This window comes from Mus musculus, chromosome 7, assembly GCF_000001635.26.
Source record: "Mus musculus strain C57BL/6J chromosome 7, GRCm38.p6 C57BL/6J".
NCBI classification, from domain to species: Eukaryota; Metazoa; Chordata; class Mammalia; order Rodentia; family Muridae; genus Mus; species Mus musculus.
This window is the reverse complement of record NC_000073.6, coordinates 145,211,636-145,239,162: the sequence shown is the minus strand read 5'-3', so window position 1 is coordinate 145,239,162 and position 27,527 is coordinate 145,211,636. Positions and strand designations below refer to the sequence as shown.

The 27,527-nt window shown below is 50.8% G+C and overlaps 1 protein-coding gene across 17 annotated transcripts in view; it reads left to right on the top strand.

Moving 5' to 3' along the window:
- Tpcn2 (two pore segment channel 2) overlaps positions 1-27,527 on the top strand; it is a 102,379-nt gene that overhangs the window by 44,849 nt on the left and 30,003 nt on the right. The window contains exon 25 of one of the 17 annotated variants that reach the window (NR_132644.1): positions 23,636-23,954. The exons of the other annotated variants lie outside the window; for them this stretch is intronic. The gene's annotated coding sequence lies outside the window, so the exon portion shown is untranslated. Of the gene's footprint in view, positions 1-23,635; positions 23,955-27,527 lie in introns of those variants that run through there. 17 annotated transcript variants of the gene reach the window in all.

Below are 27,527 nucleotides of genomic sequence, written 5' to 3'. Positions count from 1 at the left end.
ACCGTGTGCTGGCCTTGGCCTGGGCCTGCTCTCGGCTCTCTGAAGCCCTTCCCATGTCCCGCTCTGCTTGCCCAGTGCAGACCTTTGCATTTCCAGTTTATCCAGATCCACAGTGCAAAACCACATCACCTAAGCCCAGAGCCCTGCTGGCCCTGTCTCCCAGGCCTCCGTGGGAAGATGCCTCTGGGCTATTCTCTAAGCCTGTGGGCATTGAGAAGGGAGCAGGTCCCAGCTCCCTGTCCTCTATGAACTGGCCTGGTAGGGACAGAACCAGGTGCTTCCAGGGTACAGTATTAAACCTACTGAGTGATTCCAGGCAGGGAAGAGCCGGGCTGTCTGCTCTAAGGGAGGCACGAAGAACAGGATGGAGCATGGAGGGGAAGTGTGGAGGGGAAGTGTTGGTGATCCCAGCTCCTGACTGGGAGAAAGAGGGTCCTGACTCAAGGGAGCCATGGGCAGAGAGCAGAGGGAGCATTTGAGGTCTGCCATGGTGGCTGAGGGAGGAGGGAGGAACACCTGTGGTAGACTGTGAAGATCTGAGATATGCTAGCTGTACTGAGAGGGTAGGCAACCAAGGTTGCCTCATGGGTGAGCTGTGACCACTGGGCCACACTGGCAAGCATTTGTGTTCTCCAAATAGTCAAGGCGCTGCTTTCCAGGGTGGGAGAAGTCTGAAGGGGGAAGGGCCTGCAGAGACCATGGTACGAGGCTGTTGTAGCAGGAAGGCCTAACCCCAGCATAACAGAAGCATGGCCATGCTGCTGGAAGGAGGCCTGGACAGCCCCACAGTGATAGCTTATGTTGGGCAGATGTAGAAAGCCCTTGCGTGATCTGGGATGTACTCTAGGGAGTGAACATGCCATGTTAGGAGGACCCTAATGCTCAGGCACCTATGCTAGGAATACCTGCTAGGCACCATGGTTTGTTGAGCATATGCCCTGGTTTCTACCTATTGGATCTTCTCCTGTGAGAAGAGAGCTCCATGGCCCTCCCCAGGTCTGTCACACATGGCCGTGCCTACTCCTCTATTTCAGGAGAAGGCCCTTCTATGCCGGCTCCTGTGTCAGGCTCTGGTGCCAGTGTTGTAGCTCTTTTCTTATCCCTGCCTGGGCCCCTTGGTTAGAGGACCCCTAAATCATAGCCCCTGTGTCCTGCTGGCATGGCTTCCTCCCCTTCCTCCCTCCCCCACCCATGGCAGTGGGTCACATCCCTCTTCAGTTCAGACCCAGTCATGGACTTCTGCCAGCTATAGCCCTGGGTCCCATGAGAAGAAGTTTCACTCACCATTCAAATGCTTCAGCTGTGGTCCTGTCACTGTCCCATAGGAAGCCTGCCTGCCTTAAGGGCAATGCCCAGGACAGATAATCTTGTGTAAAATGGGGTCTGAAAAAGATACAAGCTCATAGTCACACACCTCTGTGAACCCAACACTGAAGAGGTAGAGGCAAATGATGTAGAGTTAAGAGCAACCTTAAATAGGGGTACCTAGTGGGACCCTGTCTCTAATAGAAGGGAATGATTTATTCAAGCCCTGATCCCCAGGGCCTGTGGTCATGACTTGCTTTGGCCATGTGGGGAAGGTAATATGGTGTTTGGGTTATTCCCATTGTATGGTGTTAGGAGCTGGAGTTAATCCTCCCTGGTGCTTTATGAAACCACCTCCAGGGAGTGGTTAGGGTCAGATGAAGTCAGGGTAGGAACCTGAGAATTTTAATAGCTTTACCAAAGACAGACAGACAGACAGACAGACAGCTATGCCTGAGCACATGTATACAACCCATGTCTCTGTAGGATGCTCTGTGCTACCGGGGACACCACTAGCAAGAGGACTAATGCCAAGTGCAGCCTATAGTCCTTTATCAGATCCATGAGCCCAAATCAACCAAATAAACCTAACTCAGCCTGGGCTACTCTGTCTGACAACAGAAAGCAGACCAACAGAGGGATTCCAGGCCAATATTCTGCACCATCCTTCTTAGCCAGAGATCCAATGGCAAGGGTCCTGTAAGAGACATAGGAAAAGACTTGGGGAAGACAAGTGAGGCACAAGTGAAGACTGGGGATGTAACCATAGCCACAGAGCACAAGCAGCCACCAGAGGCTGGCAAGGCAGGTGGTGGGATCCTTCCTCTGGAGGGAGTATTGCTCTGCCATGGCTTGGTTTCAGAACTGGTTGTCTCTGAGGATGTAGAAGAATTAGTTGCTTTTAGACTATTAGGCATGGGATCATTTGTTGAGCATCTTTGATGTCTCAGCTGATACCCATTTCCTGGTGCCCCTCGGAGGAGTCTTGTCATAATTAACTTGGATGCTCTGTCATGGCCTCTGGCCACTTCTGATCACGCAAGAGAAGCCTGAGCCTGAGGTGGTGCCATCCCCTGCTTGGTGCACATGGTCTCTGCATTGTCCTGACATGAAGGAGAGTGTGAGGCACATGGGTACCCACTGGTGGATGGAGTGAAACTAGGGCCCTTGAACAGGGGGCATAAGCTAGATGAAGAGCTTGGATGCAGGCTGTGGAGGTGTCCTGGGAGGGGACTCTGTGAATGCTGCTTAAAGGACAAACACAGGCTGAGGGGAGACCTGGCCTTGTTCGTTGACTGAGATCCTTGTCCAGTTCTAAGGAGACAAAGAAGGAAAAGGAAATTGTTCTACTGAGACAACGAGGTTTGTAGGGGGATGATTAGTTTTCTCTACCCACCCATCCATCTGCTCCTTTTCCACCCATCTACCCAACATTCATCCATGTTGGGTAAATGTATGTATGTATGTATGTATATATATGTATGTCCCCAACCTTCATTTATTCAACACTCATTTATCCATCCATCCACCCACCCACCCATCCATCCACCCACCCATCCATCCATCCATCCATCTGTCCATTTCCCCAATATTCATCTAACACTCCTCCAATTATTCATGTCCCCAACATCCATCTATTCAGCATCCATCCATCCACCCAACTACCTACCCACCCATCAGTCCATTGATTTACGCCTTCACTCATCTATTCACCTACTCTCTCCACGTATTATCTATCTCCCTGTTCCACATTCATTCCCCCCTACCGACTCACCTCACCACTCGCCTGGTTATCCATCTACCCGTCCATTCAATATCTATCAACTTAGCCATCTCTCCATTCAATATTTACTAAGTCATTCATATGTGCATTTACCCACCCACCCACCCATCCATTCACCAGCCAAAATAGTTCTTTTCTTCTCCCTTCCCCTTCCTCCCTTCTTCCTGCCTCCTCCTATCCTCCTATCTAGCTATTCATCAGCCAAATTAATTCTTCTTCCCCTTTCTTCCTCTTCTCTCCTCTCCTCCAGCCATCCTTCCTCCCTGTCTCTCCCTTGGTGACCCCTGTTCTGTTGGGAAATGGGATCTCACGGTCAGGATGGGCACCTCCAGACTTTCAGCACCCAAGCACTTTGCTCTGGCCAAGTCAGCTGAGGGAACATGTGGGCCTAAATTAGGCAGGTGTGAACACCCCCTGGAACTCCCGTGGGCAATTTTGCACATCTTTCCCTGTCTGTTCATGGGTACAGTCTGTTCGGACCTTTGGAACATTCCTCAGCTTTGATTGAATGTGGGAAGAATCATTTATGGAATTAGCATATAAATTGGCAGAGGTCAGCAGCTCTTACAGTAGCCGGTGCTGTCAGGCGGGGCAGCTGTAAGATGAACCCTGTCTGGTCCCCACACTGCTCTATTGCTTCCAAGACACTAGAGACACACTCTGCTCCTTTCCCAGACTAGCAGTTCAAGGAAGGGTACATGTCCTCTTGATAATGGCCACAGGGAGAGTGGGTCCTGGCCAGGGAGGAGCAGAGTGTGTGGGAAACTCCTCCAGTGCACTGGCTTGTGGTGGGAAGAGCTTCTCACAGAAAATCTCATGGCCTGCAGGTGAGGACAAAGTTATGCAGAGGAGAAACCAAGGAATAATCGTCACCCTAGTTGTCATGTCTGGCATATTCGGGGACAGGCATTTTACACATTTTATAGCCCTGTGACTTCCAGGACTTCTGGACAGAGGTGACCAGTTGATCATTAACTGTTTGCTACGTGTGGCATTTCAAATTCTAGCTCAAGATAGCTTAGTCCAGACTCTTGATTCCGTCTACCCATTGGGCCATGGCTGGGCCATAGGGGTGGTGCAAATTCCCCTGATGCCAGGGACAGGGCCCTTGTGATGGCCCATGGGCTCCCCCATGCTCTGTGTATATGATTATTCCTCTCTTTAGGAAGCCTGGTGGCCTGCGATCCTGAACTGCATGTCCAGGTTGTTTTCAACCCTGGAGTGTCTACCCTAGAGGGTGTGGCAGCTAGATTCTTGCCATCCTCATGTCTGCATAGGCAGACACTGGTGTCTGAGCATCCCTCTGGGGCTGGGGTCCTCACATCTTTACTGGGTCTCTCGGCCTGGCCAGGAACTTGCTTGGTCTTCTTCAGGCACTTTGTTTCTTACTGCTGTCAGGGAAGAGAAATGGATAATACTTTTGGTGCACAGTTTCGGGTGTGTGTGTTACAGTCCATCATGGTGGGGGAAAGCACGGCAGCTGGAGGCTCTGAGGATGTGGGAGCATGCCACTGCTTGCTCACGCCTCAGCAGATCAGGAAGTAGAGAGTGATGAACGTGAGTGCTTAGCTCACTGTCTCCTTATTCGGTCTAGAAGCCAAACACAGGGAATGGTGCTGCCCACATGCAGGGTGAGTCTTCCCTCTTCCGTCAGACCTCTCTGGAAACACTGTCATGGAGATGAATGGGAGGAATATCTCCTAGGTGATTTCAATTCCAGTTGAGTACATGATGCAGCCTGAGCATCACATTCAGCACCCGTGATCTCCAGCTACTAAAGATTCCTGGCAGAGTTGGGCTGTTGGTCAGCCTGAAGCCTTCTATACTGGCTTCATGGATACCAGAGCCATGCCAGTCCGCTGCCATGAGAGCTGGAAGTGTGTGTGTGTGTGTGTGTGTGTGTGTGTATGTGTGGTCTAGAACTCATAGGCTCAAGCAGTCTTTATACCTCAGCTTTCCAAGTAACTGGGACTAGAGACACAGCCCACCATACCTCATATGAGTAGGGTTTTATTTTCATATTTATAATTTTTATCAGGCTTACAAAGCATTTTTGGTAGAATCATAAGAAAGAAAAAGAAACCTAATATGCATGCACCTATGACAGGCAGGCTTCTGGTACCACCTCAGTCCTGCCAACATCCCCAAAGACAAACTCTTGTGGGGTACTCTGCTCCCTGCCCCCCAAGCACTCAGCTTGCCTCCCTTTAATTCTCCCTCTCTACTGTTTCCTCTTCTGTGGCTGGTGGCTTCAAGTGGACACTTCTAAATGGCACATTTCAGCCTGAGGCTGTAGCTCAGTTGGTAGAGTTCTTGCCTGGCATGCACAGATCTCTGGGTTCCACACCCAGAACCACATCAACTAGATATGGTGATCTAGCACTTGGGACACGGTGTTCAGAGGGTCAAGGTCATCCTCAGCTACACGGAGAGTTTGAAGCCAGCCTTGGCTACATGAGACCATGTTTCAAAATAACACTAGGCATGTTTTGTCACTTTCCCTGGGCTCAGCACCTCCATGGTGTTGATAGATATCATATAAGCGACCTCTTTCCTGGATGTGTGGACAGGCAGGGAGGCTTTGGGGAATCTGCCCTCCTTTTACGGCTTAGCTGAAAGGAAAGGGTCAGTGGAAGCACACAGACCTGGGCTAGACCCCACCCCAGCTACTGCGTGGCCTCGAGCAAGCTCTCTGACTTCTCTGAGCCTGGCTTTCCTTACCCAATAAAACAAGCAGTCTGGGAACACCTTGGAGGAACATCAGGGAGCCTGGGCACTGGCTTGAGCCTGGGACTACATTATGGATGGATTCCGAGTGTTATCCAGAGTCAGGGTAAAGGCTGGGAGATGGTTTCTGGCTGCTTTAAAGTGTTACGGGCAGGAGGGGACTCTGAAGTGTTGTGGAAAGATGGCTTCCATCTCACCAAGGACAGAGATTCAGGTTCAGAGCCTCTTGCTGCTGGGAGGGCTGGGGACAGGTCTAGGCTCTGCCCTCACTTGCCCTGGGGGCCCCACACTCTTGGGGTTCCCTACGTGTTTTGTGTAGTGAGGCCAACCCTCCTGCAGCTGTTCAGAACCTTAAAGAAATGGCTCTTGGGGACCTTGGGTCCTACACTGACCAGACACTGGCCTTTGTCCAGAGTCCTGTGTGCATACACTGTGATTAGAAAAGAAAATACCAGAAGAGAAAAGGCCCATATCTCAAGGAGAGGTCCACCTTGGCCCTCAGATAGGAAGGGTCTCCCACCAGTGGAAAAATCTCCTCTTCATTCAATCTGTGAAGTATGGCCTTTAAGGTGTACTGGGGGAGGGACTTGGAGTAGCTTTATTGCTTGAGTAGCTTGGAGGAGCAGAAGGTGACCGGCCCATGTACCATTGCCCCATGTTTGAGAAAACAGTATTCATCTGACATTGGTGCTTATCTGATCTCCTAATCAGAAGCTGCCACTGTACAAGTTAGTGCTCGGCTCTCACCTAACCTGCCAGGCTCTCCACTCTGTCACAAAGCCTGTGGTGACACCTGCCACTCTCACATCATTCCTGACACACACACACCAGAAGTAAAAACTTTATTTATTTATTTATTTTTAATTTCCCTTCCATTTGTTGAGACAGGGTTTCTCTGTAAAGCTGTCCTGGAACTCTGTAGATCAGGCTTGCCTCAACTCAGAAATCCACCTGCCTCTGCCTCCTAAGTGCTGGGATTAAAGGCGTGCACCTCCACTGCCAGCTTAGAAGTGGAAACTCTTATACTATGGTGTGGATGATAATGGTCTAGATCCTCTCTGAAGAGTCCACGGACACACTGAGCACTACAGTGCGGTGCTCAGACAAGACCAGGGTTTACTCAAAGTCACTAGGGAGAAAACTTCTTGGCTTCTTGGCCCTGAAGTCTTGGTGGTAGATAAAAAAGACTCTCCCTCACAGCCTTCCCTAGCAAGGGGGCATAACAGGGGGCTGAGGGCACTTGAGGCTTCAGGGCGTGCCGTGGGAAGGTGGGCTAGGGATCCTGTGGAGGCCTGACCTTCCCAGGACTCCTCACCACCAGCCTACAGCCAGGGTCCCTGGAGGAATTCTGCAAAGAGAGCTGTTTCCCCTTCAAGGAATAAAAAGCACACACACACATTCCTTCGAATCAAAGGTGTGTCCTGGGGAGGGCGGGCAGGCCCCTCGGCCGGTGGCCCCAGCACGTGACAGCTTTGGAAGCTGCTGGCACTAACTCCAGCCAGGCATTTGCAGTAGATGGCGGTGCCAGAAGAGGGATGGTGGCCTTTCACCAGCCTGGCACCTCTGCCAGGTGACGGCCTCCTCCCCCGGGGAGGGCCTGCTTTGTTCCATGCTGGCTAGACAGTCCTGAAGGGCACTGGTGTTCACTGAGCCTTCTGGGTCTGGCTCCCTGCTCCAGCCTCGGTAACCACACTGAACACCTGCCCTCTTAGCCAGGGGTCAGGGGCAGGGTGGGTGAGAAGCTCTTGGCTACATTACAGGCAGGAGCTGGGGAACTCACATGTAAATGAATGAATGAATGGATGGATGAATGAAGACAGGGTCTCCTGTAGTGGAGGTTGACCTTAGACTACTGATCCTCCTACCCCCACCTCTTGAATTCTGAAATGACAATGTTTTATTTGGTTCTGGAAATGAAACTTAGAATTTTTGGTTTTGTTTTTCAAGACAGGGTCTCTCTGTGTAGCCCTGGCTGTCCTAGAACTTACTCTGTAGACCAGGCTGGCTTTGAACTCAAAGAGTCACCTGTCTCTGCCCCCTAAGTGCTGGGATTAAAGATGTGCACTACCACTGCCCAGTGGGACCCAAAATTTTGTGTATACCAAACAAGCACTCTATGAGCTCTGCTCCACCCTTAAACTTGTTTCTAGTTTTAGGGTTTTTTCTCTCTCTTCTTTTTATCCTTTTATGCAGGATCTCATAGAGTTCAGGCCTTGACCTTGACCTTGTTTTATAGAGGATGACCTTGAACATCTGGTTCTCTTGCCTTTGCTTCCTCAGTGCTGGGGGTACAGGTGTATGGTACCATGTGTGTCTTTCAAATGCCTTTGAAGAGTTTTCCAGATAGCTGAGCGTGGTGGTGCCCACCTTTAATCCCTGCACTCCAGACAGAGGCAGGTGGATTTCTGTAGATTTGAGGCCAACCTGGTCTATGTAGTGAGTTCCAGGACAGCAGGGCTAAATAGAGAGACCCTGTCTCAAAAAACAAAAACAAGACAAAACAAAAAAGAGCTCCCATAGGTATCTTAGGAGGATGTGCTGTTGTGGGAGGTGGGTCTTGCCTTCCTAGTGCTCGGACTCCCAGCAGGGTCAGACTCAGGCCCTGACGTCCTGTCCCTTGAGGCCCAGTAGCTGTGGAAACATTTGGGGTCTGTAAAGGAAGCAAGCACCGTGACAAGTTGCTATAACCTTGGTGGCTCAAGCTGCCAAGAAAGTAATCTATTCCCAGGTCTAGAGGCCAGCAATCCATGGCCAGAGAACATCAGGACTGCATGCCTCTGAAGGGTCCTAGAGGCTCCTCTGTGACAAAAGGGAGTGCCTGAGCTGGGTAACCATGGCAATGGCTGGGGAACTTGGTTAGGTGCATGGAAAGGTGCAGCACTAAGCCCTCAGGACGTTGATGCCCAGAGGCTGAGCCCACAATGGAGAATGTCTTGTGGAAGGCTACTCTACACATCTGTTGTACAGTCAGGCAGACCTTGGTGGGTCAGGGTAAGGCCCTCTGTTCACTGGCTTGTGGTGTGATTTTCCCACAAACAGTTTCACTGGCTGCTCAGAATAGGGAGTGCAGTGAGCTCAGCCACACTGCTCAAAGACTGCTTCCTCCTGTGGCCTCAGGCTATAGTAGCACAGGAGTCAGGAGTGGGTTGGGGAGGCTAGGGAGACTGTCATGTTTCCCTCTAACTATGGCAGATTGTAGCTGGAACTGGCCACCTGAGTAAGATGGCAGGGTGCTAGTTTCCTGCCACGATCCCTTTCGTGTTAGACATGGAAATCCTGGTTTGGGGTAGAGTTGTTACTCAGTTAACACACCATGTTTCCAGTCTTCCCGTAGCTGAAGAAGTGTATCAGCAAGCTTTTGCTGTGTAACAAGGCACCCCGGTTTTAAGCTCTATTGGGTGGGTCCTGGCAAACACTGTGGATGGCAGAGGAAGGAACCCCAGGAGGCAAGAAGGAGACCTGATTCAGTACAACCTAGCTGGGCTGGTTCAAACTTCTAGAGTCTGACCCAGTGCTTATTATTATGACAGACTCTAGAAGTTTGCATATTTAAACACAGAACAACTTTCGAAAAACATTTCCTTGTGACAGTTATCGCCATAAAGCTTAAGGCAGGATTGCGTGGAAACTCCTCTGCAAAAGCACCTGTGACCTCTCCCACAAGCATGGCTCTGTTGACTGAGAGCGCTCAGGATAAGAGCCTGAGGAGGAAAGTTTGTAATAAACAAATTAGCGAAGCTCTTTTGCAAAAATACACAGGTCCTCTTTCAAAAGGATGGGGTCTATCAATGAACCAATGCTCAGGACTCTGGGCAACTCAGATAAAGCCTGGCTCCACAGAATAGCAAAAATTACCAGGTTATTAACACATCCATACCTGGCCTTCTGGGTGGGAAACAGGCACATGCATCCCTTCATTGAAGAGAAAAGTCTGTGTGTTCTAACAATTCTGGTTGTCTATCGCTATCTGTAAGGTGTGGACCTCATGCCCTCTACACTTTGTGCTTAAAATGTCAAAGATCCTTCTGGTCTGAGAGTTGGCTCTCAGATCTGGACTGCCTGGCTGATGTAGCTAGCCAGGGATAGCTTCTCTGTCATGGGATGTTCTCCCATCCCAGAGACCAGCCTGGGCTTGCTCACACAGTCGTGATGAACTCCACTCCAGACTGACAGTAGAAGATATAGAAGATTGTCAGGCTTCTGCAGGCTCCCTGCTTGTTCTTGTTCCTTTGAACAAATCAAATCATAAGACTACACCAAGCTGCAAGGGCGGCACCCCTCCTGCTCCAGTCCTCTTCCTGATAGGAGGAATGGTGGAAACAATTGTCATCCAGGTGGGAACACATAAACAAAGCAGAGTAACCATTTAAGTGACCTTAGCCAGTGAGAGCTAAGCAACATAGGTTTTCTAGGAAGCTTCCTTGGAGGGAATAGGCAATAACCCCCCTCTCCTCTCAGCCACCTGGGATGTGGATGTAATGGCTGGAGCTCTTGCTACAAGGATGAGATCCACACTCCTAAGGGTGGTGAATCAGTAACTTCAAAGGTAGCTAGCTTCCTGTTGCCTTCTTAGAGTCTTGCGATGACTATCCCTGGACTTCTTTCACACCATGCGAAAGTTACATATGGTCAAAGTTTATTCCTAATTGGGGCTGGGAGGGAATAAGGTTCAACAGGTAAGGTTCTTGGGGTCCTGAGTTTGGATCCTCAGAACTCATATAAAAAGCTAGTTCCCCAATGTACACTTGTAATTCTAGCACTGGGGAGGCAGATGCAGCAGGATCCCTGTGCTAGCCAGTGAGTTCTAGCTTGAGTGAGAGAATAAGGTGGCTGTGGTGGTTTGAATAGGAATGACTCCCATAGACTAACACATTTTAGTGCTTGGTCATTAGGACATGGTACTACTTCACAGGGATTAGGAGGTGTGGACTTGGTGTAGGTCTTGGGTCAGGCCTAGTGTCTCTGCCTGCTGTCTGCAGATCAGGATATAGGACTGTAAGCTATTTTCCAGCACCACGTCTGCCTGCATACTGCCATGCTCGCTGCCATGCTGATAATGGACTAAACCTCCGAACGGTAAGCCAGCCCCACTTAAATGCTTTCTTTTATAAGAGTTGCCATGGTCATGCTGTCTCTCCACAGCAATAAGGTATTAACTAAGACGCCTTTAATCCCACTACTGGGAAGACAGAAGCACGCTGATCTCTGAGAGTTGCAAGTTAGCCTGGGCTGCATGGTGAGACCCTGTCTAAAGGTAGAGATGTGCTAGGGAAAGAGCCCACTGCATGAAGACATCAGCCACTTAAGCCCAAAGGTGAGCCCAGTCCCTGCACTCACAGGTAAAGCAGATTCAGTGGTTCCCATTCATCATTTCAGAAGTCCGGCAGCAAATGAGAGGTAGAAGCAGCAGAGGTGTGCTGGCCTGCTGCCATGGTGTGTGTAGCACAGCAGTGGACACTAGAAGCCAACCTCAGCAAGGGGGAAGGCAAGAATTGTCCTCTGATCTCCACATGCGTGGTGTGTCGTGTGCATGCCCACACTTACAAATCATGCACATGTACTTCATACATTTATTTAAAATTAAGGTGGAGGGGGCTGGCGAGATGGCTCATCAGGTAAGGGCACTGACTGCTCTTCTGAAGATCCTGAGTTCAATTCCCAGCAACCACATGGTGGCTCACAACCATCTGTAATGGGATCTGACACCTTCTTCTGGTGTGTCTGAAGGCAGCTACAGTGTACTTATTTATAATAATAAATAAATCTTTGGGACTGAGCGAGCAGGGTTGACTGGAGAGAGCAGAGGTCCTAAATTCAATTCCCAACAACCACATGAAGGCTCACAACCATCTGTACAGCTACAGTGTACTCATATCTATAAAATAAATAAATAAATCTTGAAAATTAAGGTTGAAAATGATTGATGATATTTACCTCTGGCTTTCATATTCACACACACACACATACACACACACATACTCACATAGACATGCATACATGTCTATGCATGAGTGTGTCACATAGACACACACACATTCATACACACACTCGTACACACTCACATAGACATGCACACACACACATATAGATGATGCACACATTCACTCACACATACTCACATAGACACATGCACACATTCAAACACACATGACACATGCACACACTCACACCTCAGACTCACGGCTCAGTTCATTTTGGCTAATATATTCAGCCAAGTCTCTTGTCTACAGATCTGGAAGACTCGGGTGTCTCCCAGTTCCCCTTGGGTAGCAGAGAGATGAGTGAAGCACACCTATATTGCACTTCTAAGGGCCTAAAAGTGCTAACCTAAATGTCCTGGGTCAGACAACCTTGAGGTACTTCTGAGGGTAGAGCGCTGGGTCAAATTTGGAGAACACTGGCCTGGGAGGCCTGGGAGTCTCTCCGAGAAGGTCACACCCAGGATCTTTGCCCAGTGTGGAAACCTCGGCAGCTCTAGTTACTGGCTAAGAAGTTATTATTATCTAATTACTGGATAAAGAAGCCAATGATCTCAGCAACTCGTACAAGGTCAAAGGACCTAGCCGAGGAGGTAAGAGTTGAGCCTACAGGGAAGGGCCTGAGCCCTAAGACCTAGCTATGGACTTTGAACGCCATGGAGCCTGCCTGCTCACTTCTTGAGCCCTTCCCCAGCTCTGGGTACTGGAAGTCATACTGGGGACCATTTTCTTTCTTTTTTTTTTTTTAAAGATTGATTGATTGATTGATTGATTGATTGATTGATTTATTTATTTATTTATTTATTTATTATATGTAAGTACACTGTAGCTGTCTTCAGATGCACCAGAAGAGGGCATCAGATCTCATTACAGATGGTTGTGAGCCACCATGTGGTTGCTGGGATTTGAACTTCGGACCTTCGGAAGAGCAGTCGGGTGCTCTTACCCACTGAGCCATCTCACCAGCCCCCTGGGGACCATTTTCTACTCTGTGGTTCCTGTTCTGGGATCAGAACTGTGGCAATTAGAAGAATCTGCACCTTATATCCCCCAATATTCTAGGGTGTGGCCCTAGCCCAAGGCAAGGCTAGTGGGTGATTGACAGCCCCTCTGGAAGGATCTGGACTTTACTCTGAGCCTTGCATGTTCCCAGGAGAAGGTATGGAGTTGGCTGTACGTGACCCATCACAGCACCTTGTCTGTGAAAATCTGATGGTGAGTCTTCAGCATTCTAAGCCTTGGTTACCTCATCCATATGTTGGGGTTGATTTCCAGCATCTGGGACATTCCACCTTCAGAGTACTCTGTAGCTGTGGGGCCATGGAGGATGCCAGACTCAGTGTCTCCTCAGCACGGTTTTTGGAGGGGCAACAAGGCAATCAGGCCTTGACAATCCCTGTCATTTCCCATAGCCTGCCAACTGCTGCAGTTGACAGGGCTGAGTCAAAACAGGTCTGGAGCACAGGTCATGCCTGCCTGGTGGCCAGGAGGGCAGCTCAGAGTCCATTCTAAGTGCCCAAGCCCCTCCACTGCAGAAGGCTCAGGCCAGCTGGCCACGTGCTTCTGCCCACGAGGTCCCTGGCATGCGAAGTAGGAGGATGGGACGAGGAGCCCTAGTCAGTGTGGCCAGGTCCTCTGGGAGGCTGCCTTGACATCTTGGAGCTCTGCCTGTTGCAGAGACCTGGGCCCGAACTGGGTGTTGTGCTCCTATTTATTTGGAGGTGGCTGGAGATACTGGGCAGGGTCCCTTCTGACGTTAGCTCTTTGACCAGTCCAGAAAGGACTGTCCCCAGACCTTTCCCAGTAGCTGTTGTAAGAGAGCCCCATGGTTGATGTCTTTGATAGATATGCACATATTGTTCCACATGCCTGAGACTGGAGGATAAGGACAGAAGTCCCAGCCCAGCTCCTCCCGTGCTCTCCTTGGCTCACAGATAGCAACTCTTCCTGCACTCACCTCTGTGCATTTGTATTTTTATGAAAGATACATCCGATCAAACTAAGGATCTACTCTAACCTTTATTTCTGAGGCAGGGTCTCACTGTATAGCCCAGGCTGGCCTCAAACTCATGACCACCCCTCTCACCTCTGCCTCCTAAGCACTGGGATGACATTCACTACCCTTGGCTCAAAAATTAAATTTAATTCTCACCACATGCCATCATTTTCGGGGGCACTAGGGATGGGGGGGGGCGGTCAGGACTTAAGCGTAAGCATTTTGAAGGATACCACCAGCTGGGGACACGTCCCTGGGAAGAAGGTAGGTAAGGCAGAAAGATAGACTCGGTGTGTTAAACACTGGTGGAGGTCTTCCGGATCATGGCCTTGGCTAGCTGAGCTGAGCTGTTGAGACCTCCTGGGGAATGGGTCCCACAGTGGGGACTTGGCAGCCTGAAGGGAACAGCAGGGACGGGGGTCTCAGACTACATGTCCTTTTTATTCTTCCCTGACTCACTGGTCTCTTCAACAGAAGTAGACAAGTGCTCACTCACAGGCCAGCAGTACACGGTGGCCTGGCTGGGCCTTTAGAGGCAAGCATTCTTCCTGCCCTTCAAGCACATGTGGACTCTGGATGATGGACAGATGGCTTGTTGTTCTTTGCCTCAGCATCCACATCTGTCAAATGAGAGACACTGAGGGAGCTCTTAGGGCTGCGGCTGAGGCTCGCCCTAAGGGGGCTGACCCTGTGTGGCTATGCTTGGGCATCTCTGTCTCCGTTACTTACACTCATCTCTGGATCCTTGGAATACTCTGGGCAGGCAGAAGTCCTGTTATTTCAGTTACCGAGCTGTTGGGAAACTGTGGCCTGGACAGATGAGGCCACAGGCTCAAGGTTGTGGGGCCAACCCTGGGTCAGTCAGGCACAGGTGAATACCTGGTTCCCGCTAAGGAGCCGATGGATACCCCTCATGTGTCCGTTTTTGCCCTCTGCCCATTTTGGGTCCAGTTAGCTTCCCAAGGAGTGGCCAACCCACCCATGGAGCAGTGACCCCCCCCCCCCCAAAGCGAGAGATCCATCCTTCCTCCTCATGCAGCCAACAGGTCCTCCTCCATTGGAGGGGACCAAGATGCACAGGACACTTGGTAGCATCCACAGAGTGATACACAATGTGGACCAGAGGCTGCAAGGTTAAAGGCAGATGAGGCAGAAGGCTTCTTAGAGGAAGCACTTTGAGAGATCAGAGGTTCATTGTTCTGATGAGGGAACAGCAGGAGTGACCCTGGGGAGAGCAAGACCACCTGTCTGCTCTCTCAGAGCCCCACAGAGGTCAACATATCCTCTGTTCACCCACCGCAGAGTGGCACACTTGGTGGGTGGAAGTGGTTGTGTGGTCCAGGCTCTGGATGCCCAAGCTCTTCACTGAAGTTTGTGCCATGGTTGTTCTCAGAGGCCCATTTAGTAAAGGCTCCATCTTCAGAGAGGTGCTACAAGGATGGGTGGAGCCTCTGAGAGGCAGCATCTAGGGCAGGCTTCAAGATGTGCCCTTGAAGGGTACTGTGCAGGCTTCTTGTTTTTTTCTTTAGGTGGATAAGGTGCTCTCTTCCTTCCTTCCTTCCTTCCTTCCTTCCTTCCTTCCTTCCTTCCTTCCTTCCTTCCTTCCTTCCTTCCTCCCTCCCTCCCTCCCTCCCTCCCTCCCTTGCTTGCCTCCCTCCCTCCCTCCCTCCCTCCCTCCCTCCCTCCCTCCCTTCCTTCCTTGCCTCCCTCCTTCCCTCCCTCCCTCCCTTCCTTGCCTGCCTCCCTTCCTTCCTTGCCTCCCTCCCTCCCTCCACCTCTTTCTTTCTGGATCTGGGGCTGGCCTGGAATTTGCTTTGTAGGCCAGGCTAGTCACAGTCTGATGCCTTCCTGTCTCTGCTTTCTAAGCGCTAATATGACAGGTGTGCACACTGTTCCTGGCTTATTTAATTTAATTTAGTTTTGGGAGCTAGGGCTTTACTATGCAAACCAAGCCCACTTAGAATTCATGATGATCCCCCTGCCTCTGCTTCCTCAGTGCTTGGAATAGGTGTGTGGTGCTAGGGATGGAACTCAAGTCCTTGTGCATGCTGGGAAAAATCCCTCTATCAACTGAGCCAGCTCTCATGGAGATCATTAAATAATAACAGTCCTTGATGCCTCCCCATCCCCATCTACAGACGAGGAGACTGAGGCTTAGAGAGGTGAAGGGCTTACCCAGTGAGTCCTGTTGGGGCTCAGACCCCTGCTTTGTGGGTGTAGAGAGGTAGCCCTGTGTCCTCTGCCTAGCATCCCCCAGTAGAAGAACATCTTTAGCCCTCTCCTTCTCTCCACAGTTCAGTGGGTTAGGCCAAGGCCCTGCAACTAGATCCCATGGTCATTCTGTGGGGCCTGAGGTGTATCACCTGGCTCCCATATGTGCCTGAGGTTGCTGGCTAGTTCAGCAGGGGTGAAGGTTGGAGAATGAGCTCTCAGGGCTAGCTGACCTCTACATGCTGCATACATGTCCACACTGTAGCCCGGCTTCTGTCCCATGAATCAATGTATAGGAACTCCTGCCAGGGCCCAGCACACAGTAGGAGTTTTGGGTATCATTTCGCATACTGGAGACAGGAGGTGTCCTGAGAAATAGAACCCAGCACCCGGTCTTCCTGGGTTGCTGGAGCCCCATTTAATTCTGCAAAGGTCAGTTTACTCAAGGGGTGGCAGTGCCTGGGGTGGTGCTTGGCTCTGAGAGCACTGTGTGAGGAGTCCAGAGAGAGCACTGGGCAAGGAGTTGGAAGCCTCATCTGCAAGTCCCCAGCTAACCTAGGCCACACTGCCCTCTCCTGGCCCATGTGCTCCTCACCCCTGATGTGGCCCAGGTAGACTGCTGGCCATGGGACAGGACCCAGACACTGCCTGCTGTTTACCAGGATTCTGCTTGGAGGGTTCCACCTCCTGCCTGCAGCCCTGCTGCGGGCCTCCTCCCCACTGTGTCTGACTCACAACTTTGCTATGTATGCAGAGAACATTCCTGAGCCCCCGCCCTGCAGCAGGGCTCTCTGTGGGGGCAGACTGCAGGGCTGTTCACTGTCCCTGGAGAAAGACTTTTGCTTCCCTAGAAGTGTCCCTCATTCTGCCCTTGGGCCTCTTGGTGGTGGCCACAGCCTGTTCCTGTCTGGGACCTCAGCAAGTGTGTGAGTGTGTGTGTGTGTGTGTGTGTGTGTGTGTGTGTGTGTGTGTGTGTCTGGGGATTTCCTAGGACTAATCACTAGTCATCTTACCACAGAGGATAATGAGTCAGAGCAAGCCAGTACACCTGGGTCATCTATGTTCATAGACCTTAGACAAGTGGGGTTGGCTTTGTGTAAGTGACAGGGGACATGTGGTTGCAGCAATAGCAGCTGCAGGGCCCATGCACCAGTGACAATCATCTACCCAGTAATGTCCACACAGCCTGGCCTTCATAGAAGCTCCTCTTGGTAGATGAAGTTCAGCTGTGTGGCAGAGCCAAGTTCTGTACTACAGGGACCACTGGGTCTTCCCTGTCTGTCAGCAAGGAACCCTCAAGGTTCCCTAAAATCCTCAAGGCCACCCCCAATCAATCCTCTATACTCAGCCCAGGTCTCTGTTTGTGATATTCTGCTGTCCTTCCCTCAGCTGTGGGAGTGTCTGGTACCCAGGCCCTCTGAGTGCACAGGGCTAAGTACTCACCCGCTGTCAGTGACAGACACTGCTTGATGCCTGGGATGCTTAGGATCCTCTGCCGGGACCTGGAGCCTACCCCTGCCCCCACTTCCTTGCAGGAAGGCTCAACAGCCCTGCTGCCTTTGCCTTGCCTTTTCCTCCAGGATTCTGGTCCTGGCCTCACCCCTCTTTCCTGGAAGAAGAGACTCATTGTTTTTGGATTTGCCATGGATCCTAGGAGCCAAGATACATCTGGAAACATCAGGGAGGAACACAGAGTACTGGAGTGAAGGGTATCCTCTGTGGGGCCTTATCTTATGCAGAGGAAGGGAGGTGTTGATGCTGTTGTATTGGGGCAGGTTATCTCATCTCTCTGGTCAGGGTTGGGGGGGTGGTCCATGCCATCTACAGTTTTTGGGGGGGGTCAGTCAGCACATCTGGCAGACACTGAACCTGGGTCAGTGCCCTGTGAGAGCCTTGCTGTGACTCAATGTGATCATCTTAGTGTGGTGACTCTTGCAGGAATTCTGGGAAGGGACAAACCAGTGTAGGTAACAGAAGGCACTGGACTGGCTCTAGCAGCCTAGGCCTTTAGGTTGCCTGCACCCTCCAAGAGGGCCTTCATTGCTCTTGAGCAGATCTATCCCATAGAAACATCATATAGACACCGGGGGCTGAAGAGTGGCTCAGCGGTGGTTAAGAGACTGTATTGCACGGCCACTCTTGCACAGGACCAGAGTTCAGTTCCCTGCATATCTGGTGGCTCACAGCGGAACTCCAACTCCAGTAGATCTACTGCCCTCTTCTGGCCTCTGCAAACACCTGCACTCATGTGCACAACTTCACACAGACACATGTAGATAATTTAAAGGAAAAAAAAAGTCAAGTGTTGGAGGCCCAAGCCTTTAATCCCAGCATCCATTGGGTAGAGTCACATAGATCTCTGTGAGTTAGAGGCCAGCCTGATCTGCATAAGGAGATGTCAGCCCAGGGATACATAGAGACCCTGCCTGTCTCAAAACAAAACTAATTAACAACCAACTAACTAATTAAAAAGAAATCTTAAAGGTAAACTACTTAAGAGGATGCTGAAGTTTTGAGTTGGCCCCTTAAAGAGGCCAGAGGAAGGAGGTAAAGTGGACATTAACTATGTCTGCATGTGACTGACACTCAGACCCTGAATTGTGCATTCCAATTCATCACCATCAGATTGTCATAAAAAGACTCTGCCTGTTGAACTCTGCATATTGATCATGGTGCTGAAGTTGTATTTAACAGCTTCAGGACAGGCAGTTGTGGCACACTCCTTTAATTCTAGCACTTGGGAGGCAGAGGCAGGGGAATCTCTGGGTTCAAGGCCAACCTGGTCTACAGAGTGAGTTCCAAGACAGCCAGGGCTACACAGAGAAACCCTGTCTTGAAAAACAACCAAACCAACCAAACCAAACCAAACCAAACCAAACCAAACCAAACCAAACCAAACCAAACCAAACCAAACCAAACAAACAAAACCCAACAAACTTGGGTCTTCTAGAATTGCAATCTGTACCCTTAACCAATGAATTCACTCTCTAGCCATCATCACCACCACCATCATCATTTGTATGTAGCTCAGGCTAGCCTCGAACCTGACATGAGCTGAGGATGACCTTGAACTTCAGATCCTCCTGCCTCCACTCAACCCAGTACTGGAATCCCAGGCATGGGTCACCACACCTGTTTTGGGGGGACATGGGGGATCAGACTGTGCGTGTCCTAACCACTATACCTATTGGGCCACTCCTCCAGCTCTGCATCTGGTCTTGAAGTGACTTCTTTGCTGTGAGGCTGAGGGAGGTAACAAGGGGTGCGTGGGAGAACCACACTGAACTGCCCTTTGTGAGGCCCTGGAGAGGAGCAGGGGAGGAGACACAGAGAGGTCTGTGTAGTTTCTTAGAGGCGAAGCAGGAAGCCTGCCCTGGTCATTGGGATGTTGGGACGAGCTCACTCTGGGTCTTAGCCTGTGGGCCTGGCATTTGCTGGGTGCCAGCTGCCTGTGGTCCTGGGGTTGGCACAACAAGTCTGGCCGCCAGCAGCAAGGTGGGTGGGGCGTGCTGAGGGGCAGCATCCATCGCTCCAACAGTCCTGTGGTCCTGCCAAGTGGTGGTGGAACCAGGCCCACGTGTCAAGGTGCCTGGTAACTGGATGGCTATGTGAAAAATGCCAGGGGTGTCCACAGCCAAACCTTCATATTGGGATTCTGGAATCAGGCGGATGGTGGCTGGAGCCAGTCTGTTTGTGCAGGGCGGCCTGTGGGAAGGTGCCCAGAGACGGGACAGATTACAGCCAAGGGTATTACCCGCTGGGCTCAGGGTTAAGGGAGAAGAAAATAATCACAGACAACAGAAAGCACAGCTGCCAGCCCTCCTGGGTCTGAGACGGTGGCTCTGGGCACAGAGGGTAGGGTCAGTACCTTCTGGGTGCCTGGAGATGATGCCAGGCACACACTCGGTGGCATTTCTAGTGCACACAGCACCTGGGATCATTTAGGGGGACATGATAGTGTTTTCTTTTTTCTTTTTTCTTTTTTTAAATCAGAAGATCTTAAAATATGTAGCTAGGTTGGAGAGTGCTTGTGCCTCATGCACAAAACCCTGGGGTTCTGTCCCCAGACTGCATGGGCTGGGCATGAGGGTGCATATCTGCCACTCTAGCACTGGGAAAGTGGAGGCAGGAGGATCAGAAGATTACAATCATGTCTCAAAAGTGTGGTGCCCTGAGGCTGCACCCATCCGTGGGGGTGTTGATAGGGTGAGGGACGTTTTCTTCAATGGTTTGGCTTCTGGCAAGGCGGTCCAGGCTTTTTCAAACAACCCCATTTGTGCTCCCATAAGCAACCTTAACGGGCTCTTTGGGTCATACACACAGAGACAAAAGTAGAAAGGAACTAGTTATGAACACACACACACACACACACACACACACACACACGAGAATATGAAAACGTCACAAAGAGGGCCATCGTGTATCATTACTGTATACTAATACAAGGCTGCTAGTCTGCAGACCCATTCACACATTTACACAGGATTCAGTGATGTCCCTGTAAAATTCACACCCACTCCCAAACTCCATATACTTGGAAAAAATGACCTGGTTGATGTAATTAGTCACAGAGAGGACACCATGCAGTAGGGTGGGCCATGATCCAATGGCTCTGTCCCTTAGAAGAATGCCACAGTCAGAAACACGAAACTGTGGGGAAAAAAACCCTTGATGTCATAGTGATGTGACCAAGAAATCCTAGAGCTCTCAGACCCTGGAGCAGGCAGGAAGGGCAGTCTCCAGAGCCTTCTGAGAGAACGGCCCAGTTCACACCTTGAGGTTGGACTTCTGGCCCACAAGGTTCAAGACACTTGGGTTGAGGTGCTGTCCTGTGGTGTCAGCCAAAGTGGACAGATAGCTTGACACTTGTCTAAGATGGCTGTGGTGCTCAACATTTATTATTGTTTGTTTGTTTTTGACTGGGTTGTGGATGTCCTGAAACTTGCTATGTATAGGCCAGGCTGGCCTCTAATTCAGAGATATGTATGCCTCTTCCTTATGTGTATGGGATTAAAAACATGTTTCTCAGGACGGTCTGTCTAGGAGGTGGGTGAAACTTACCTCACCCTGTTGTCAGCCCCGTGCCAGGCAGTGACATGAAGGGGTTCTGTCCTCAGTCAAAGGACCTCAGCGGTATGCATGTGTTGAGAGGGTGTGGGCGAGAGGTAAGCCTGAGTCAGAGCCTCAGTTCTGATGGGAGCTCTATAGAAGAAGCTCTTGTCTATATTCTCAGCACTTGGTCATTGATGTAGGAGGGTTGTCATGGGCTACAGAGTGAGCTTGGGCTAGCCTGGGCTTCAGAGCAAGACCCAGTGTAAGCAAACAAAAAACCAAAACAAATATTCTCGGTTTTTGCTCCTGCTCTACTGTCTCCTGGCCAAGTGATCTAGAGGAGTCACACCTTTGTCAGCCTCTTCCATATCTGTTAGATATGTCAACTCTGGTTTCTGCTTTAGAGACTGCCATGAGGATCTGGGGGAGAAATGCCCCTTGTTCCTGTGTCCCTTAGAATGTAGCTCCGAGCAGGGCTTTGGGGAGGGAATGGTCAGGGACTTAGAGTTCCTTGTCTCTGCCTGTCACCCATTATCTCTGTCTCCATATAGCTATCTCCATCAGCCCTTGCTGACTGTAGCATCATAGCACCAGCCCCAGAGAGGGGGCAGGGACATTGTAAAAGAAAACAAAAAACAACCCCCCTGGCTGTTCGTGTCTTCTGTAGTTTTCTATTGATGTCTCAAAAGAGCTGAGCCCTCCCTGCACCAGTGTGGTGGGTCTGAGTGGCTGTCACCCTCCAGGACTCCTTCATTTGAAGGTCCACCTCTTTTGGTTTTTGTCCTCAGGGTCTGCTCAGCACTTCAGTCGTCCTAAGCAGACTGCCAGGGGGGCTGTTCCTACTCTGACACCCAGAGGTCTTTCCCTGCAGGTCTGTCTGTCTTTGTTGCTTCTGACAGGCCACTGTGGGGAGCCAGCAACCATCAGGGCTCGGGGCTGTCCCGTGTAGATGTGTGTGGCTGGAAAGGTTCCCAAGCAGGGACATTTCTATGGGTCACAGGGTCTCTGCATAGATCACTTGTCTTGCCATCCTAGGGCCACACAGGTGGGGGCTGCCACATGTTTCCAGGAACACATGCAACCCTGCTGAGGAAGGCACCCAGGCATTTCTCCTAGAGCTTCCTGTGTGTCGTCCACACACAGCCACCAGCAAAGGGTGGGTACAGACATGATGGTGACCCTCCATTCAGGAGGAGGAAACTAAGGCCCAACAGCAGGGAGGTTAGTGGGTGGGTGGGGTAGTGGGTGGGTGGAGTTGCTGGGGAAGGGAGCTGCTTTCCTCCCTGCTGGAGCCCCACATTTCTGCCTCTAGATGGGGCCTGTGGTCCCTAGGACAGTCCACATTTCCAGAAAGCTCTGAGCTCTTGTTTTTCTGTATGGCAGATCTGTCAGGCAGAATCAGTGTGGAGTATGAGGGCTCTTCAGCAGGAGTGGAGGTACTCCATGACCCCCTAAGTGTCATCTGCAGTCCTTCTTGCAAGTACTTGGGCTTCTCCAGTGGGGGAGCAGCACCCCTCTTTGGGGCCCCTGCAGACCCCAGGCCTCTCTCTCTGGCTTTCCCTGCTTCGAGTTCCCCACAGAGAACTGTGGAGCCCCAGCCTGTTCCTCACCAGTGGGCCTGGAGGGATCCCTAGGAGAGGCGTTTGACTTTGTGGGCAGGTTTAGGTTTTCTTGGTGACCATAGCCTAGAGGAGTCTGGGAACATTCTGAGGACAGGTCAGTAAGAGCTCTGGCCTTTCCGTCCCTCTCTGTGAGCAAAGTCCCCAATTTTTCTTTTTGTCCTAAACACAGGCGAAAGGGGAAGTGTCCCTGGAGACAACCTTAGGAGCTTGGGAGGAGATACAGAAATAGTCCAGGCTGGACATCTTGACACCTCAGACTTGCTAGGTGACACTGGGTGACAGGATTTTCTGGGCCTCAACTTCCTCTTCCATAGCAGCAAGGGCAAGACTGGCCAGGGACATGACCTTGAGGCTACAGCTCACCACTTAGCCCAAGTTCAAAGACTGGACAGGGCTCTTTCTGACCCCTATCCTCAAGTCAGTGCAAGGGTGTGGCTTTGGGGTATAGAAATTCCAAGCAATAGTTATCATAAAGGAAAGGTGACATTTAGGATTTGTTTTCTCCGTTTGATGCTATTTTATACAGATTTCAGTGGCTCAGCTGCTATTAACCCAGGGCAGCTTGTTGCCAGAGCCCCTTCACTCTGCCTCTTTGCTTCCAAACTCTGCCCCCACAGCATGGCCTGTGTTCTGTCCCTGTGGCTTTACCTGTTCTATAACATTCTATCACTATCTGCGGCAGTATCCTTGTGCTTGGCTCTTGTCACTGTCCACCAATTGTTGGCTGGCTATGCCTGCAGCCTGGGTGCCTGTGGCTTGCCTATTGCTCAATATCACATGAGCCCCATGGCTGGTGCCAGGCTGTCAGAATAGGAATAGACCGGAACTTGATTTCTTATCTTCTCGTTGTGTCCAGATGAGTAGCTGTGAGCATGGCATCATAGACATTCATGCCCCGTCTGTGTGGCTGTGGCTGTGGTTTCTGTCTCATTCATTCTGGTATTGGTCACATTTTTTTCAGACAAAATGCCTGATACAAGGAGCTTCAGAGAGAAGGGCTTTGTTTCAGTGTACGGCTGAGGCTCCCTGGCCCTCCTGCCTGCTTGACACCTTCCCATCAAAGGTTCATCACCTTTCCTGTCTCCTTTCTCATGTTCCCAGAAGAGGATAAAAGGGAGCCTCAGAGAGTGACCATCGACAATATCTAATCTAATAAGGCTGCTCAAAGTGCTGGGTGCATGTGTCATACCTCCAGGAGCACTTAGGATGCTTAAGAATTCTTGTGTGTGGTGGACGGTACACTGTGGCTGTTCAATAAATATCTAGAGTGCAAATACATGAATTTGGAGTTCCCCACCTGGCAGCACCAGGCACGAGTCTACCGGCATTCAGATTTGATGTTTCGCGCTCTCTGCACTGCTGTTGATTGGTTGGATCTAGAGCAAGGGACTAAGTAGTGAGATACCCTGGAGCTGGACCCAGAGACTTGGAGACCTGCTCAACTGAAATCAGGCCCACTATGGGCTCAAGACAGAACTCAGTTTGTGGAGTGCCTGCATAGCATTCACAAAGACCTAGGGTTCAGACTCTAGAACAGCATAAACTGGAATGGTGGTTCCCGCCTGCAATCCCAATATTCAGGAAGTAGAGTTAGAAGGGTCAGGAATTCAAGGCCATCTTCAGCTACATAGTTTGAAGCTGGCCGGGGCTATATTAGACCTTGTTTCAAACAAAACCCAATACAAAAATCACCTCACCAAGTGGCTAGTTAAGAAGAGAATGGCCCATTAGAGACAGGACCTGGTGTGGCTGGGTCTTAGTGGTGACCAAGGACTGTCCCTATGACTAGCCTGCATACAGGCTTCTGTTCTAGAGGGAGAGGAGGGGATCAGAGCTGGAAACCTTTGGCTTTTGGATAACTCTAGAAGTGCCAGCTATCAGAAGCCTGTTCTGGGAGAGGCTGGCTAGAAAGCAGGGTGGCTACCACAGGTGAGGGCTCAGAGGGATAGAGCTTTTCCCCATTGTCCCACTACCTGCTTGCTCAGACCCCTGCATCTCTGCTTCTCTAGTACCCAGACAGCACATCTTCCAAAGAGACACCTGGTGATGGGGATCTTGCCCACCCAGCACTGACCTCCAGCTCCCCCAGCTAGCCCTGGGGGGTACAGGAGGTACAGACCTCAGAGGCTCCAGGGACCTCCACCACAGGGACCATTTCCTGCTTCTGACTGCGTTCTGAGAACTGAGAATATGGGCTTTGTGTGTACACATGTGTGTATATGTGTGTGCACAGCCTGTATTCACATGTGTATGCTTTGTGTGCATGTGTCTGTATAGACTGTACATGCAGTGTGTCTGTGGGCTGTGTTATGTGTGCATGCCTGTGCCTATGTGCTGTGTGTGCATATGTGTATATGCCTATGTATATGTGCTGTATGTATGCAGGTGGTAGACAAAGGTTGACTTGAGCATCTTCCTCAATCACTCTTCACTTGGTTATTATTTTTTAAATATTTTCTTTTGTTTGAGACAGGGTCCCACTTTGTGTAGCTACAGCTAACTATAGAGACCAGGCAGGCCTTGAACTCACAGAGATTCATCTGCCTCTGCCTCACAAGTGCTGGGATTGAAGGTGCACACTATGACTCCTGGCTCCACCTCATTTTTTGAGACAGGGTCTTTCACTGGCCTGGAGTTCTCTGATTCAGTGAATGCTACGGATCTTTCTGTCTGTATCCAGCCATCCCTGGGGTTGTGGTTATATGCCACTGTGCCTGACTTTCACATGGGTACTGGGGATGAACTTCAGGTCCTTGTTTGGCACAGCAAACATTTTATCCACTGAGCCATCTCCTAGCCTCAATATATGGCATTGAGGTGCCCTGTCTTGGAGGCTATGTGTTCAGGCAAGCACATGAGGCTAACATGCTTATTTTGAGAACAGTGTCCATTTTGAGCCTTCTTTATTGACTCCTAATGGAGTGTGTGACAGTCAGGCTAGCTAGGTCATATGCACATGTGAGGTCTTCATGTTCTGCATGTGTGTGAATATGGTTGCATGTGTGTATACATGTACGTAAATGAAGATGGGTATGTGCAAGTGTGTGTGAACATAGGCTGGGGTGGGACAGCTTGTATCTTCTCCTGACTCTTTCTCAGCCCCTGCAGACCCACTGAGGCCCCAGCCCTCAGCTGATGAGCCAGGCCTGGCACCTGAGCAGGGGACTGTCTGGAGGCTGCTGGCTTTTCTGGCCTGACCCAGGAGTTTGGAGTCAAACATTTAGAATAGCAGGGTGTGCTGTTGGTCTTAGCCTTAGGCAGAGACAGGCTGAGTGGTTTTGGGGCTCAGATGGCACCAGTGAGGAGAACTGAGACAGAGAGACCCATGTCCCAGAGGCAGTGTCACCACAGGGAGAGGCAAGAGCAGCTTCCTGGTGTGATTCTATCTCAGCTTCCATGGTCAGTCGTCAGAGTGACCTCTGTTTTCAGTAAGTGAGTGTTGTCACCTACCACGGACAGTGTGGATGCCTGAAGTCCCTTAGGGTAGCTGAGACAAGGAAGCTGCTGAGGTGGGGACAGTGCTCTCTGCCTCTGCCTCTGTCTCTTTCTCTATCTTTCTGTCTCTGTGTCTGCCCGTCTCCCTCTCCCCTCCACCCCCACCCTATTTAGGTACTCCTAGAAACCCTTATATATGGGGTCTTTCAGCACCTGATGGTCCATTTCAGTGGTGCCAGTCTCTTCTATTTGGCTTCTTGGTTTTGTCTTTTGCAATCATCCCTTTCTGCCTCCTTCACCTCTCTGGGGACAGAGAAAGGGCCCTTACCCTCACTGAGGCCTTTGGACAAAGCAGATAGACCATGACAGCTGAGAAGGAGGAATGGATAAGAGGGGAGGAAGGAGTGAGGGGCGGGGAGCAGGAGCTGGAAGGGTGGGAAGAGGCTGGAGCCTTCAAAGGAGGCAAGGGGAGGAAGGGGAGGGAGAAGGGAGAGAGGGGGCCCAAGGAGATCCTGAGCCTTCAAAGGCGCCTCTTCTGGAGGCACAAGCCACTCTGCCTATCAACTCTGAAAGCTTTCCTGTCTGCCGAGGAAAGCTGGACTGGGTTCATTGATAAAAACGGGTATTGTTTTAGGGCTGAGTGTGTTAATGAGTCCCAGGCCTGGACCACTAGCACTTGCCTGGAGCCATAGGTCCTTCCTCACTTCCTCAGTGCCTGTCAGGGTACAGACAGGTGGCCACCCCAAACCTGCTACCTCCAGCAACATCCTGGGGGGTGCGGGGGTGCTCTCTCTTAACCTTGAAGAGTAGTTGGCACTCCTTCTAGTCCCTGCCTCCCAGATCCTAAGGCTTGGGAGAGCTACATAGGTCCTTAGATTTTCAGAAAGCTTGCCTCTCCTTAGGGATGGTGGCCACTTTGCAGAAATGTCCCTAAAAACATGACTTGGTCTATATGTTAGATGCAAATGGACCATTAACAGTTCTGGTATGGAGTGAGTTCTAGGAGGGGAGATCACTATCCAGCCCCACCCCACTCCACTCCGGGGACTGTAGGGTGGGACTGTAGGTTGAGAGGAAAAATACCAAGGGAGGCTGTTAGGAACTCTGACAAGGGAAGCTGAATAAATTACGCTCTTTTGCACGCCCTAATCCGGTGTTGTGATGGCTTCTGGGACATGGCTAATTTATTTGGAATTTCATTCTGGGCTGACTGCGGCCTGCAGGCTGTTTGATCACCAGGCAGAGTTACACACCGGCTTTCACTGGCTGCGAGGAGGCCTCACCAGGCTCTGCCTGCAGCGGCCTTTTCAGAGGGCTGCCCCTCCTTAGGACACAAGCCCCTCGCTGACCTAGCCCTCCAGCTCTCCACCTCCCCACTCATCCCCGACAGCAGCAGCGGCGGTGTTAATCTGCCTTTG